The 13,434-nt window shown below is 49.8% G+C and overlaps 1 protein-coding gene across 3 annotated transcripts in view; it reads right to left on the bottom strand.

Moving 5' to 3' along the window:
- LOC121283354 (matrix metalloproteinase-21-like) overlaps positions 1-13,049 on the bottom strand; it is a 197,795-nt gene extending 184,746 nt beyond the window's left edge. For all 3 annotated transcript variants that reach the window (XM_041197855.1, XM_041197840.1, XM_041197846.1), the window contains exon 1: positions 12,823-13,049. The gene's annotated coding sequence lies outside the window, so the exon portion shown is untranslated. The remainder of the gene's footprint in view (positions 1-12,822) is intronic.
- Positions 13,050-13,434: the final 385 nt, after the last annotated feature.

Below are 13,434 nucleotides of genomic sequence, written 5' to 3'. Positions count from 1 at the left end.
TCCCTTTAAGTAACGTTTCCCAATCCATCATAGCCAACTCGCACCTCGTACCATGGTAGTTTCCTTTATTAACATTCAGGACCCAAGTGTCAGAGTCAACTACGTCACTCTCCATCTTGATGAAGAATTCTATCATATTATGGTCACTCATCCCCAAGGGGCCTCACACAACTAGATTGCCAATTATTCCTTTCTCATTACACAATATCCAGTCTAGGATGACCTGTTCTTTAGTTGGTTCCTCAATGTATTGGTCCAGAAAACCATCCCGTATACACTCCTGGAATTCCTCCTCTATGGTATTGTTACTAATTTGATTTGCCCGATCTATATGCATATTAAAGTCACCCATAATTACAGATGTTCCTTTATTACATGCGTCTCTAATTTCCTGTTTATACCATTCCCAACATCACCACCACAGTTTGGGGGTCTATATACAACCCCTGCTAACGTTTTTTGACCCTTAGTGTTTCTCAGCTCTACCTATACAGATTCCACATCGCCGGAGCTAATATCCGTTAATTTCCTCTTCCTTTTCAATGCCTTTTCCTTTTTGTCTGTCCTTCCTAAATACTGAATACCCCTGGATGTTCAGTTCCCATCCCTGGTCACCCTGCAGTCATGTCTCTGTAATCCTGACTGTATCATACCTGTTTACATCTATTTGCTTGGTTAATTCATCTACTTTATTGTGAATGCTCCTCGTGTTAAGGCACAAAGCCTTAAGGCTTGTCTTTTTAACATTACTTGTCCTATTCCCACTATTTTTCACTGAGGCCCTGTTTGATTCTTGCCCTTGATTTCTCTATCACTTTTCTTATTCCACTTTCTAACACACTCACATTCACACTCAGAGTCTCACACACGCAAACACTCTCACACACTGTGCATGCACACACACACTCACACACTGTGCATGCACACACTCACAGTGTGCATACACACACACACTCACACACTGTGCATGCAAACACTCACACTGTGCATGCACAAACACAGTCACACTGTGCATGCACACACACACTCACACGCTGTGCATGCACACACTCACACTGTGCATGCACACACACACTCACACACTGTGCATGCACACACACACACTCACACACTGTGCATGCACACACACACTCACACACTGTGCATGCACACACACGCACTGTGCATGCACACGCACACACTCACACACTGTGCATGAACACACACACTCTCAAACACTGTGCATGCACACACACACTCACACACTGTGCATGCACACACACACTCACACACTGTGCATGCACACACACACACACACACACTGCGCATGCACACACACACACTCACACACTGTGCATGCACACACACACACTGTGCATGCACACGCACACACTCACACACACACTGTGCATGCACACACACACACTGTGCATGCACACACACACTCACACACTGTGCATGCACACACACACACACTGTGCATGCACACACACACACTGTGCATGCACACACACACACACTGTGCATGCACACGCACACACACTCACACACTGTGCATGCACACACACACACTCACACACTGTGCATGCACACACACACACACTCACACACTGTGCATGCACACACACACTTTCACACACTGTGCAAGCAAACACACACTTTCACACACTGTGCATGCACACACACTTTCACACACTGTGCATGCACACACACACTTTCACACACTGTGCATGCACACACACTCACACACTGTGCATGCACACACACACTCACACACTGTGCATGCACACACACTCACACACTGTGCATGCACACACACACACACACACTGCGCATGAACACACACACACACACACACACTGTGCATGAACACACACACTCTCAAACACTGTGCATGCACACACATACAGTGCATACACACACACACTCTCAAACACTGTGCATGCACACACACACTCACGCACTGTGCATACACACACACACTCACACACTGTGCATGCACAAACACACTCACACACTGTGCATGCACAAACACACTCACACACTGTGCATGCACACACACACACACTGTGCATGCACATGCACACACACTCACACACTGTGCATGCACACACACACACACTCACACACTGTGCATGCACACACACACACACTCACACACTGTGCATGCACACACACACACTTGCACACACTGTGCATGCACACACACACTTTCACACACTGTGCATGCATACACACTCACACACTGTGCATGCACACACACACACACACTGCGAATGCACACACACACACACACACATACTGTGCATGCACACACACACACTGTGCATGCACACGCACACACTCACACACACACTGTGCATGCACACACACACACTGTGCATGCAAACACACACTCTCAAACACTGTGCATGCACACACATACAGTGCATACACACACACACTCTCAAACAGTGTGCATGCACACACACTCTCAAACACTGTGCATGCACACACACACTCACACACTGTGCATACACACACTCACACACTGTGCATGCACACACACTCACACACTGTGCATGCACACACACACTCACACTGTGCATACACACACACTCACACACTGTGCAAGCACACACACACACTCACACACTGTGCATGCACACACACACACTCACACACTATGCATGCACACACACACTCACACACTGTGCATGCACACACACACACTCACACACTGTGCATGCACACACACACTCTGTGCATGCACACACACACACACTCACACGCTGTGCATGCACACACACACACTGTGCATGCACACACACACACTCACACAATCACACTCAGACACAGACACTTACTGAAATACTGACTGAGTGGGTGTGGGGTGGGGTCAGATCTTCCCTCATTCAGAAACTGTGGTTTTGAAGTTGAAGCAAAATGCTCCTTTGTCAGGGTGCGTGTCTCACACACACGCTTAAACCGTTATGTTGCAGTTTGAAATATGGTTGACTTCATTGTCTCACTCAGCCTCTCCTGCGAGGGAGCCTGATGTTTAGGGGACAGACTGACTCTGACAGTGCCTTACCCAACATGATCCCTGGTGAGTGCACGGAGAAGTCAGTGAAATGGGATGGATGTTATGTTACACAGCCCCGTTTAGACCCCATCTAGATTAGCTGCATTTAGTTTTATGTATCTCACCTCAGGAATGTCAGTATTTATAAGCAGAGGTTTTGGAATATAAAGAGGACAATGGTTTACTAAAGCAATGCAAATCTCTGCATAGACCATATTTGGACAGTTCTGGGCACTGACTCTAGGAACAATGCAGTGGCCTTGGAAAGAGAGCAGATCCACCAAGTTCGTTGACTTTATAGGATGTGGGCGTGCTCCATCCCCAGTTGCCCTTGAGAAGGTGGTGGTGAGCTGCCTTCTTGAACCGCTGCAGTCCATGTGGTGTAGGTACACCCACAGTGCTGTTAGGGAGGGAGTTCCAGGATTTTGACCCAGCGACAGTGAAGGAACGGCGATATATTTCCAAGTCAGGATGGTGAGTGACTTGGAGGGGAACTTCCAGGTGGTGGTGTTCTCATCTATCTGCTGCCCTTGTCCTTCTAGATGGTAGTGGTCGTGGGTTTGGAAGGTGCTGTTGAAGGAGCCTTGGTGAATTCCTGCAGTGCATCTTGTAGATGGTACACACTGCTGTTACTGTGCATCGGTGATGGAGGGAGAGAATATTTGTAGATGTGGTGCCAATAAAGTGGGCTGCTTTGTCCTGGGTGGTGTTGAGCTTCTTGAGTGTTGTGGGAGCTGCACACATCCAGGCAAGTGGGGAGTATTCCATCACACTCCTGACTTGTTCCTTGTAGATGGTGGACAGTTTTTGGGGAGTCAGGAGGTGAGTTACTCACTGCAGGATTCCCAGCCTCTGACCTGCTCTTGTAGCCACAGTATTTATGTGGCTAGTCCATTTCACTTTCTGGTCAATGGTAACCCCCAGGATGTTGATAGTGGGGGATTCAGTGATGGTAATGCCATTGAATATCAAGGGGTGATGGTTAGATTCTCTCATGTTGGAGATGGTCATTGCCTGACACTTGTGTGGCGTGAATGTTACTTGCGACTGGTCAGCCCCAGCCTGGATATTGTCCAGCTCTTGCTGCATTTGGACATGGACTGATTCAGTATCTGAGGAGTCGCAAATGTTGCTGAACATTGTGCAATCATCAGCGAACATCCCCACTTCTGACCTTATGATGGAAGGAAGGTCATTGATGAAGCAGCTGAAGACGGTTGGGCCGAGGACACTGCCCTGAGGAACTCCTGCAGTGATGTCCCGGAGCTGAGATGACTGACCTCCAACAACCACACCCATCTTAGTTATAGAGTCATAGAGGTCTACAGCACAGAAAGAGGCCCTTCGACCCATCGAATCTGTGCCGGTCAAACAAGTACCTGAACTCCCTTTGTGCTAGGCATGACACCAACCAGCGCAGTCTTACTTTCCAGAATATTACCAGGGCTGCAAATGTTAGATAATGGGGAGAGGTTGCATAAACTAGGTTTGTAGCCCCTGAAATATTGATTATTAAGGGGTGATTTAATTGAGGCCTTTGGGATTTTGAAAGGAATTGGGATAGAATGCACAGGAACAGGAGGAGGCCATTCAGCCCCTTGAGCCTGTGTCATCATTCAGCGAGATGGTGGTTGATCTGTGCATGCATCCACGTTTGACACATAACCGTAGCAACTTAAGTAACAAAAATCTCAGCTGCAAAATAAATAATCCATCAAGTATCAATCACCGATTGTGGGAGAGAGTTCCAACTTTTCTCACTCCTTCAGTGTGGAAATGTTTCCTCCTGTCACCTGCCTGATTTTTAATCTTTACACAATGCCCCCTGGTCAGGTACAATGGATATAGTTACTCTCTACCCTATCAGTTTCCCTTAATAGCTTGGATTTCGAACAAATTGCCCCTTAATCTTCTAAATTCCATGGATTAGAAGCCAACCATCTTCCTTTGTATGAGGTATGACTCCAGCAATTGGAAGGATCATAGTTACTCAGCCTGCAGGTCAGAATCCTCTCTTTGTTTAAAAAATAAAAACAAAAAAACTGCGGATGCTGGAAATCCAAAACAAAAACAGAATTACCTGGAAAAACTCAGCAGGTCTGGCAGCATCGGCGGAGAAGAAAAGAGTTGACGTTTCGAGTCCTCATGACCCTTCGACAGAACTTGAGTTCGAGTCCAGGAAAGAGCTGAAATATAAGCTGGTTTAAGGTGTGTGTGTGGGGGGCAGAGAGATAGAGAGACAGAGAGGTGGAGGGGGTTGGTGTGGTTGTAGCGACAAACAAGCAGTGATAGAAGCAGATCATCAAAAGATGTCAACAACAATAGTACAATCGAACACATAGGTGTTAAAGTTAAAGTTGGTGATATTATCTAAACGAATGTGCTAATTAAGAATGGATGGTAGGGCACTCAAGGTATAGCTCTAGTGGGTTTTTTTTTATATAATGGAAATAGGTGGGAAAAGGAAAATCTTTATAATTTATTGGGAAAAAAAAAAGAAGGGGGAAACAGAAAGGGGGTGGGGATGGGGGAGGGGACTCACGACCTAAAGTTGTTGAATTCAATATTCAGTCCGGAAGGCTGTAAAGTCCCTAGTCGGAAGATGAGGTGTTGTTCCTCCAGTTTGCGTTGGGCTTCACTGGAACAATGCAGCAAGCCAAGGACAGACATGTGGGCAAGAGAGCAGGGTGGAGTGTTAAAATGGCAAGCGACAGGGAGGTTTGGGTCATTCTTGCGGACAGACCGCAGGTGTTCTGCAAAGCGGTCGCCCAGTTTACGTTTGGTCTCTCCAATGTAGAGGAGACCACATTGGGAGCAACGAATGCAGTAGACTAAGTTGGGGGAAATGCAAGTGAAATGCTGCTTCACTTGAAAGGAGTGTTTGGGTCCTTGGACGGTGAGGAGAGAGGAAGTGAAGGGGCAGGTGTTGCATCTTTTGCGTGGGCAAGGGGTTGTGCCATAGGAGGGGGTTGAGGAGTAGGGGGTGATGGAGGAGTGGACCAGGGTGTCCCGGAGGGAGCGATCCCTACGGAATGCCGTTAAGGGGGGTGAAGGGAAGATGTGTTTGGTAGTGGCATCATGCTGGAGTTGGCGGAAATGGCGGAGGATGATCCTTTGAATGCGGAGGCTGGTGGGGTGATAAGTGAGGACAAGGGGGACCCAATCATGTTTCTGGGAGGGAGGAGAAGGAGTGAGGGCGGATGCGCGGGAGATGGGCCGGACACGGTTGAGGGCCCTGTCAACGACCGTGGGTGGAAAACCTCGGTTAAGGAAGAAGGAGGACATGTCAGAGGAACTGTTTTTGAATGTAGCATCATCGGAACAGATGCGACGGAGGCGAAGGAACTGAGAGAATGGGATGGAGTCCTTACAGGAAGTGGGGTGTGAGGAGCTGTAGTCGAGATAGCTGTGGGTGTCGGTGGGTTTGTAATGGATATTGGTGGACAGTCTATCACCAGAGATTGAGACAGAGAGGTCAAGGAAGGGAAGGGAAGTGTCAGAGATGGACCACGTGAAAATGATGGAGGGGTGGAGATTGGAAGCAAAATTAATAAATTTTTCCAAGTCCTGACGAGAGCATGAAGCAGCACCGAAATAATCATCGATGTACCGGAGAAAGAGTTGTGGAAGGGGGCCGGAGTAGGACTGCAACAAGGAATGTTCCACATACCCCATAAAGAGACAGGCATAGCTGGGGCCCATGCGGGTACCCATAGCCACACCTTTTATTTGGAGGAAGTGAGAGGAGTTGAAGGAGAAATTGTTCAGCGTGAGAACAAGTTCAGCCAGACGGAGGAGAGTAGTGGTGGATGGGGATTGTTCGGGCCTCTGTTCGAGGAAGAAGCTAAGGGCCCTCAGACCATCCTGGTGGGGGATGGAGGTGTAGAGGGATTGGACGTCCATGGTGAAGAGGAAGCGGTAGGGGCCAGGGAACTGGAAATTGTTGATGTGACGTAAGGTGTCAGAGGAATCACGGATGTAGGTGGGAAGGGACTGGACAAGGGGAGAGAGAAGGGAGTCAAGATAACGAGAAATGAGTTCTGTGGGGCAGGAGCAAGCTGAGACGATCGGTCTACCGGGGCAGTTCTGTTTGTGGATTTTGGGTAGGAGATAGAAGCGGGCCGTCCGAGGTTGGGCAACTATCAGGTTGGAAGCTGTGGGAGGGAGATCCCCAGAGGAGATGAGGTCAGTGACAGTCCTGGAAACAATGGCTTGATGTTCAGTGGTGGGGTCATGGTCCAGGGAGAGGTAGGAGGAAGTGTCTGCGAGTTGACGCTCAGCCTCCGCGTGGTAGAGGTCAGTGCGCCAGACGGTCGTTGACAGGGCCCTCAACCGTGTCCGGCCCATCTCCCGCGCATCCGCCCTCACTCCTTCTCCTCCCTCCCAGAAACATGATAGGGTCCCCCTTGTCCTCACTTATCACCCCACCAGCCTCCGCATTCAAAGGATCATCCTCCGCCATTTCCGCCAACTCCAGCATGATGCCACTACCAAACACATCTTCCCTTCACCCCCCTTATCGGCATTCCGTAGGGATCGCTCCCTCCGGGACACCCTGGTCCACTCCTCCATCACCCCCTACTCCTCAACCCCCTCCTATGGCACAACCCCTTGCCCACGCAAAAGATGCAACACCTGCCCCTTCACTTCCTCTCTCCTCACCGTCCAAGGACCCAAACACTCCTTTCAAGTGAAGCAGCATTTCACTTGCATTTCCCCCAACTTAGTCTACTGCATTCGTTGCTCCCAATGTGGTCTCCTCTACATTGGAGAGACCAAACGTAAACTGGGCGACCGCTTTGCAGAACACCTGCGGTCTGTCCGCAAGAATGACCCAAACCTCCCTGTCGCTTGCCATTTTAACACTCCACCCTGCTCTCTTGCCCACATGTCTGTCCTTGGCTTGCTGCATTGTTCCAGTGAAGCCCAACGCAAACTGGAGGAACAACACCTCATCTTCCGACTAGGGACTTTACAGCCTTCCGGACTGAATATTGAATTCAACAACTTTAGGTCGTGAGTCCCCTCCCCCATCCCCACCCCCTTTCTGTTTCCCCCTTCTTTTTTTTTTCCCAATAAATTATAAAGATTTTCCTTTTCCCACCTATTTCCATTATATAAAAAAAAACCCACTAGAGCTATACCTTGAGTGCCCTACCATCCATTCTTAATTAGCACATTCGTTTAGATAATATCACCAACTTTTAACTTTAACACCTATGTGTTCGATTGTACTATTGTTGTTGACATCTTTTGATGATCTGCTTCTATCACTGCTTGTTTGTCGCTACAACCACACCAACCCCCTCCACCTCTCTGTCTCTCTATCTCTCCGCCCCCCACACACACACCTTAAACCAGCTTATATTTCAGCTCTTTCCTGGACTCGAACTCAAGTTCTGTCGAAGGGTCATGAGGACTCAAAACGTCAACTCTTTTCTTCTCCGCCGATGCTGCCAGACCTGCTGAGTTTTTCCAGGTAATTCTGTCCTCTCTTTGTTTGTTGTTTGTTTAACGTGTGATTATGTAAAATTAAGCTACAGATTTTGTGGCTCTAGAATATTCTGTTCCTGCCAACTTTTTTTTTTGAAGTGTAAGACGAAGTGTTGTTTCCTTTTAAAAAAAATTCACTCATGGGACGTGAGCGTCACTGTCCAGGCCGGCATTTATTCCGACGTGCTCTTGACAACTGAACGACTTGCTTGGCCATCTTGGAGAGCAGTTACGGATCAACCATATCACTGTGGGTCAGGGGTCATGTGGGCCAGACCGGGTAAGGAGGGCCGATTTCCTCCCTTAAAGGGCATTGAATCAGATGTTTGTTTTTTTTTATAAAAAACAGCAATCCAGGAGTGGCATTGGTCACCATTACTGATTACTAACTTTTAAAAAAAAATCCTGCACTGATCTTATTAATTGAATTTAAATTCTCCATCTGTCAAGGTGGGATTTGATCTGGTGTCTCTGGATCATTAAGACTAGGCCTAGTAGATTAACCAGTCCAGCAGCATATCCACGATGCTATCGTACCCATCAATAAGTGAGCATGACACCATTTAGTATTGAGATCTGCATCACTATTGTTACCTTATACCAGAAAATCAAAGTGGGCAGGCTTTGGATATTTCAAGAAGATGAGGAACAGAATTTAGTCTCATGCCCCTTTAATCTATCGTTGTTAAGTAAACACTGTGTGAGTTCACACTTACATCACTTGTGAGACTGAAGATACTCTGGATCCATAGCTTGCTGCCTAGAAGGTGTTTTTACACCATCTTTTGTAAGTTGAGCGTGATCATGAAGGGTGACAGATGAGTATCAAATAGATTGCTTTATGTCAGAGAGAAATACAACAAATACAAGAACGAGAACTGGATCGAATAGTTTTAATAAGGGACTTTCACTGTCACTATGAATACTGGGATGGCCAACCTTTCATAGTTCTTCATAGTTATCTTGCCTTTCACATAGAAGGTGACCCCAGAGTTCGTCAGCAGAGAGTTGAGCGAATGCTCAGCATGGGGTAGGAGGGAAAATCAGCGTGACGGCATTTGAAGGGAATATGGTCACTGGGGAGGGGTTTAAAAATGAGGTGAGAGTGACTGCCCTTGACATCAGGGCCGCCTTTGACCGAGTGTAGCATCAAGGAGCCCTAGCAAAACTGGAGTCAATGGGAATCAAGAGGAAAACTCTTCACTGTTAGAGTCATACCGAGCACAAAGGAAGGTGGTTGTGGTTGTTGGAGGTCAGTCATCTCAGCTCCAGGACATCACTGCAGGAGTTCCTCAGGGCAGTGTCCTCGGCCCAACCATCTTCAGCTGCTTCATCAATGACCTTCCTTCCATCATAAGATCAAAAGTGGGGATGTTTGCTGATGACTGCACAATGTTCAGCACCATTCGCAACTCCTCAGATACTGAAGCAGTCCATGTCCAAATGCAGCAAGACCTGGACAATATCCAGGCCACACAAGTGCCAGACAATGACCATCTCCAACATGAGAGAATCTAATTCCAAAGTTGCACAACCCTCTGAGAGAAAAACTCTCCTCGTCTCTGTCCTAAAAGGGTGACCCCTAATTTTAAACACTGCCCCCTAGTTCTGGACTCACCCACAAGAGGAAACATCCTTTCCACATCCACCTTGTCAAGGCCGTTCAGGATCTTGTATAACTTCAATCAAATCATCCCTCACTCTTCTAAACTCCAGTGGAAACAAGCCCAGTCTGTCCAACCTTTTCTCATAAGACAACCCACTCATTCCAGGTATCAATCTAGTAAACCTCCTCTGAACCGTCTCCAATGCATTTACATTCAATGGCTGAATCATCCACTATCAACATCCTGGGGGTTACTGTTACCCAGAGGGGAGGTGGTGGGGTATTGATGTCGTCATTGGGTTAGTAATCAGGAACCCAGAGTAATGGGCCTGGGTTCACATCCCATCATGGCAGACTGAATTTGAATTCAATTTAAAAAAAATCTGGAATTAAAAGTGTAACGATAACTGTGAAACCATTGTCTTGTTTTGTAAAAATGTTCCTTTAGAGAAGGAAATCTGCTGCTCGTATCTGGTCTGGCCCTACATGTGACTCCAGACCCTGACTCTGGTATGTCTGGAACCTACACCACACGGACTGCAGCAGTTCAAGAAGGCAGCTCACCACCACCTTCTCAAGGGCAACTAGGGATGGGCAATAAATGCTGGGCCCAGCCAGAGAAACCCACATCCCATAAATAATACAAAAACTGAATTGGCCGTAGAAATATTGTGGCTTCAAGAGCAGGTCAGAGGCTCTGTGGAGAGTAACTCACCTCCTGACTCCCCAAAGCCTGTGCACCATCTACAAGGCACAAGTCAGGAGTGTGATGGAATACTCCCCACTTGCCTGGATGAGTGCAGCTCCCACAACACTCAAGAAGCTTAACACCGTCCAGGACAAAGCAGCCCCGCTTGATTGGCACCACATCCACAAACATTCACTCCCTCCACCATTCCCTCCACCACTCCCTCCTCTCCACTTCTTCCCCCTCCCTCACCATCACTCCTACCCACCCCCTCCCCCTCCCTCACCATCCCTCCTACCCACCCCCTCCCCCTCCCTCAGCATCACTCCTACCCACCCCCTCCCCCTCTCCCTCACCATCACTCCTACCCACCCCCTCCCCCTCCCTCACCATCACTCCTACCCACCCCCTCCCCCTCTCCCTCACCATCACTCCTACCCACCCCTCCCCCTCCCTCACCATCACTCCTACCCACCCCCTCCCCCTCTCCCTCACCATCACTCTTACCCACCCCCTCCCCTCTCCCTCACCATCACTCCTACCCACCCCCTCCCCCTCCCTCACCATCCCTCCTACCCACCCCCTCCCCCTCCCTCAGCATCACTCCTACCCACCCCCTCCCCCTCTCCCTCACCATCACTCCTACCCACCCCCTCCCCCTCCCTCACCATCACTCCTACCCACCCCCTCCCCCTCTCCCTCACCATCACTCCTACCCACCCCCTCCCCCTCCCTCACCATCACTCCTACCCACCCCCTCCCCCTCTCCCTCACCATCACTCTTACCCACCCCCTCCCCCTCCCTCACCATCCCTCTTACCCACCCCCTCCCCCTCCCTCACCATCCCTCCTACCCACCCCCTCCCCCTCCCTCACCATCCCTCCTACCCAACCCCTCCCCCTCCCTCACCATCCCTCCTACCCACCCCCTCCCCTCTCCCTCACCATCCCTCTTACCCACCCCCTCCTCTCTCCTTCACCATCCCTCCTACACACCCCCTCCCCCTCCCTCACCATCACTCCTACCCACCCCCTCCCCCTCCCTCACCATCACTCTTACCCACCCCTCCCCCTCCCTCACCATCCCTCCTACCCACCCCCTCCCCCTCCCTCACCATCCCTCCTACCCAGCCCCTCCCCCTCCCTCACCATCACTCTTACCCACCCCTCCCCCTCCCTCACCATCCCTCCTACCCACCCCCTCCCCCTCCCTCACCATCACTCCTACCCACCCCCTCCCCCTCCCTCACCATCCCTCCTACCCACCCCCTCCCCCTCCCTCACCATCACTCCTACCCACCCCCTCCCCCTCCCTCACCATCCCTCTTACCCACCCCCTCCTCTCTCCATCACCATCCCTCCTACCCACCCCCTCCCCCTCCCTCACCATCCCTCCTACCCACCCCCTCCTCTCTCCCTCATTCCCTTCCCTCCTCCCCACCCACCCTCTCTGCCTCAGCCCCTTCCCTCCCCTTCCCTATCCCTTCCCTCTCCCTCCCCAAAGCTTCCTCATTCTCCCCCTCCCTCTTCCTACCCTCCCTCCCCTTTACCCTCTCCTCCTCCTCTCGCTGCCCCCGGCTCTGACTTCCAGAGGTTGCAGTGAATGAGGGAGGGAGGGAGGGAAGCCTGAGACAGGAGGCTGGGAGATGGTGGGTAGGACAAATCCAATTGGCTGTGCCTGTGCACTGCCTGATGGATGTTCCAGGTTGGAGTGTGTCCCGAGTCTCCCAGGTGTGAGAATCCAAGAGATGGAAATCCTCAAGTTGGATTTTGTTACTTGGAATTTTCTTATGATGTTAAATCTTACCTCCTGCCCTGTGATTATCCCATTGGCCTCTCTTGGACAGTTGCCATGACATACTCATGCATATCATCAACTTTATTTCCTGAGTGTTTACTCTTGTGTGTGATTACACAACTTGAATTCCTTTAGTGCTTGGTAAACACATTCTGCGATGCTGTGGGCCTCAGAGTTACAGAGAAAAGACTTACTGACAACAGGTGTCCATCTATAATCGGCTGTGTCGAGCTGGTGGTCTTACAGATGGGTCCACCTCTTTGCAAACTGATGTATCCGCAGGCAGACTGACAGGAGAATTCGTCCGTCTCACTCTACTCCTCTCTCCCACTCCCTGTCTCTCTATCTTCCTTTCTGTCACTCTCTGCCTCTCTCGCTCACTCTCTCTCCCGTTCCCTGTCTCTCTCTCCCTCTCCGTCTATCTATCTCCTGCTCCCTATCTCTCTCCTCCCCCACTCCCTGTCTCTCTATTGCCTGCACCCTGTCTCTCCCCCTCTCTCCTACTCCCTGCCTCTCTATCTCCCACCCCTTGCCGCTCTATCTCCAGTTCCCAGTCTCTCTATCTCCCGTATGCTGTCTCTCTCCCTCTCTCCTGCTCCCTGAATTCTCCCTCTCTCCTGTTCCGTCTCTATCTCACTCCCATTCCCTGCATCTCTTGCAACATCTATTTCTATCTACACACCGGTCTCTCTCTCTCTCTTGCTCCCTATACTTTCTCTCCACCTGTATCTCTCTTTTACTCTCTTATTCGAACTGAATCACACTCGGTGCCGTTCTGATCCGTTGTCTTTCCCTTTTACCGTCTC

This window comes from Carcharodon carcharias, chromosome 1 (genome assembly GCF_017639515.1).
Source record: "Carcharodon carcharias isolate sCarCar2 chromosome 1, sCarCar2.pri, whole genome shotgun sequence".
Taxonomy (NCBI): Eukaryota; Metazoa; Chordata; class Chondrichthyes; order Lamniformes; family Lamnidae; genus Carcharodon; species Carcharodon carcharias.
This window is presented reverse-complemented; position numbering and strand designations above follow the sequence as displayed.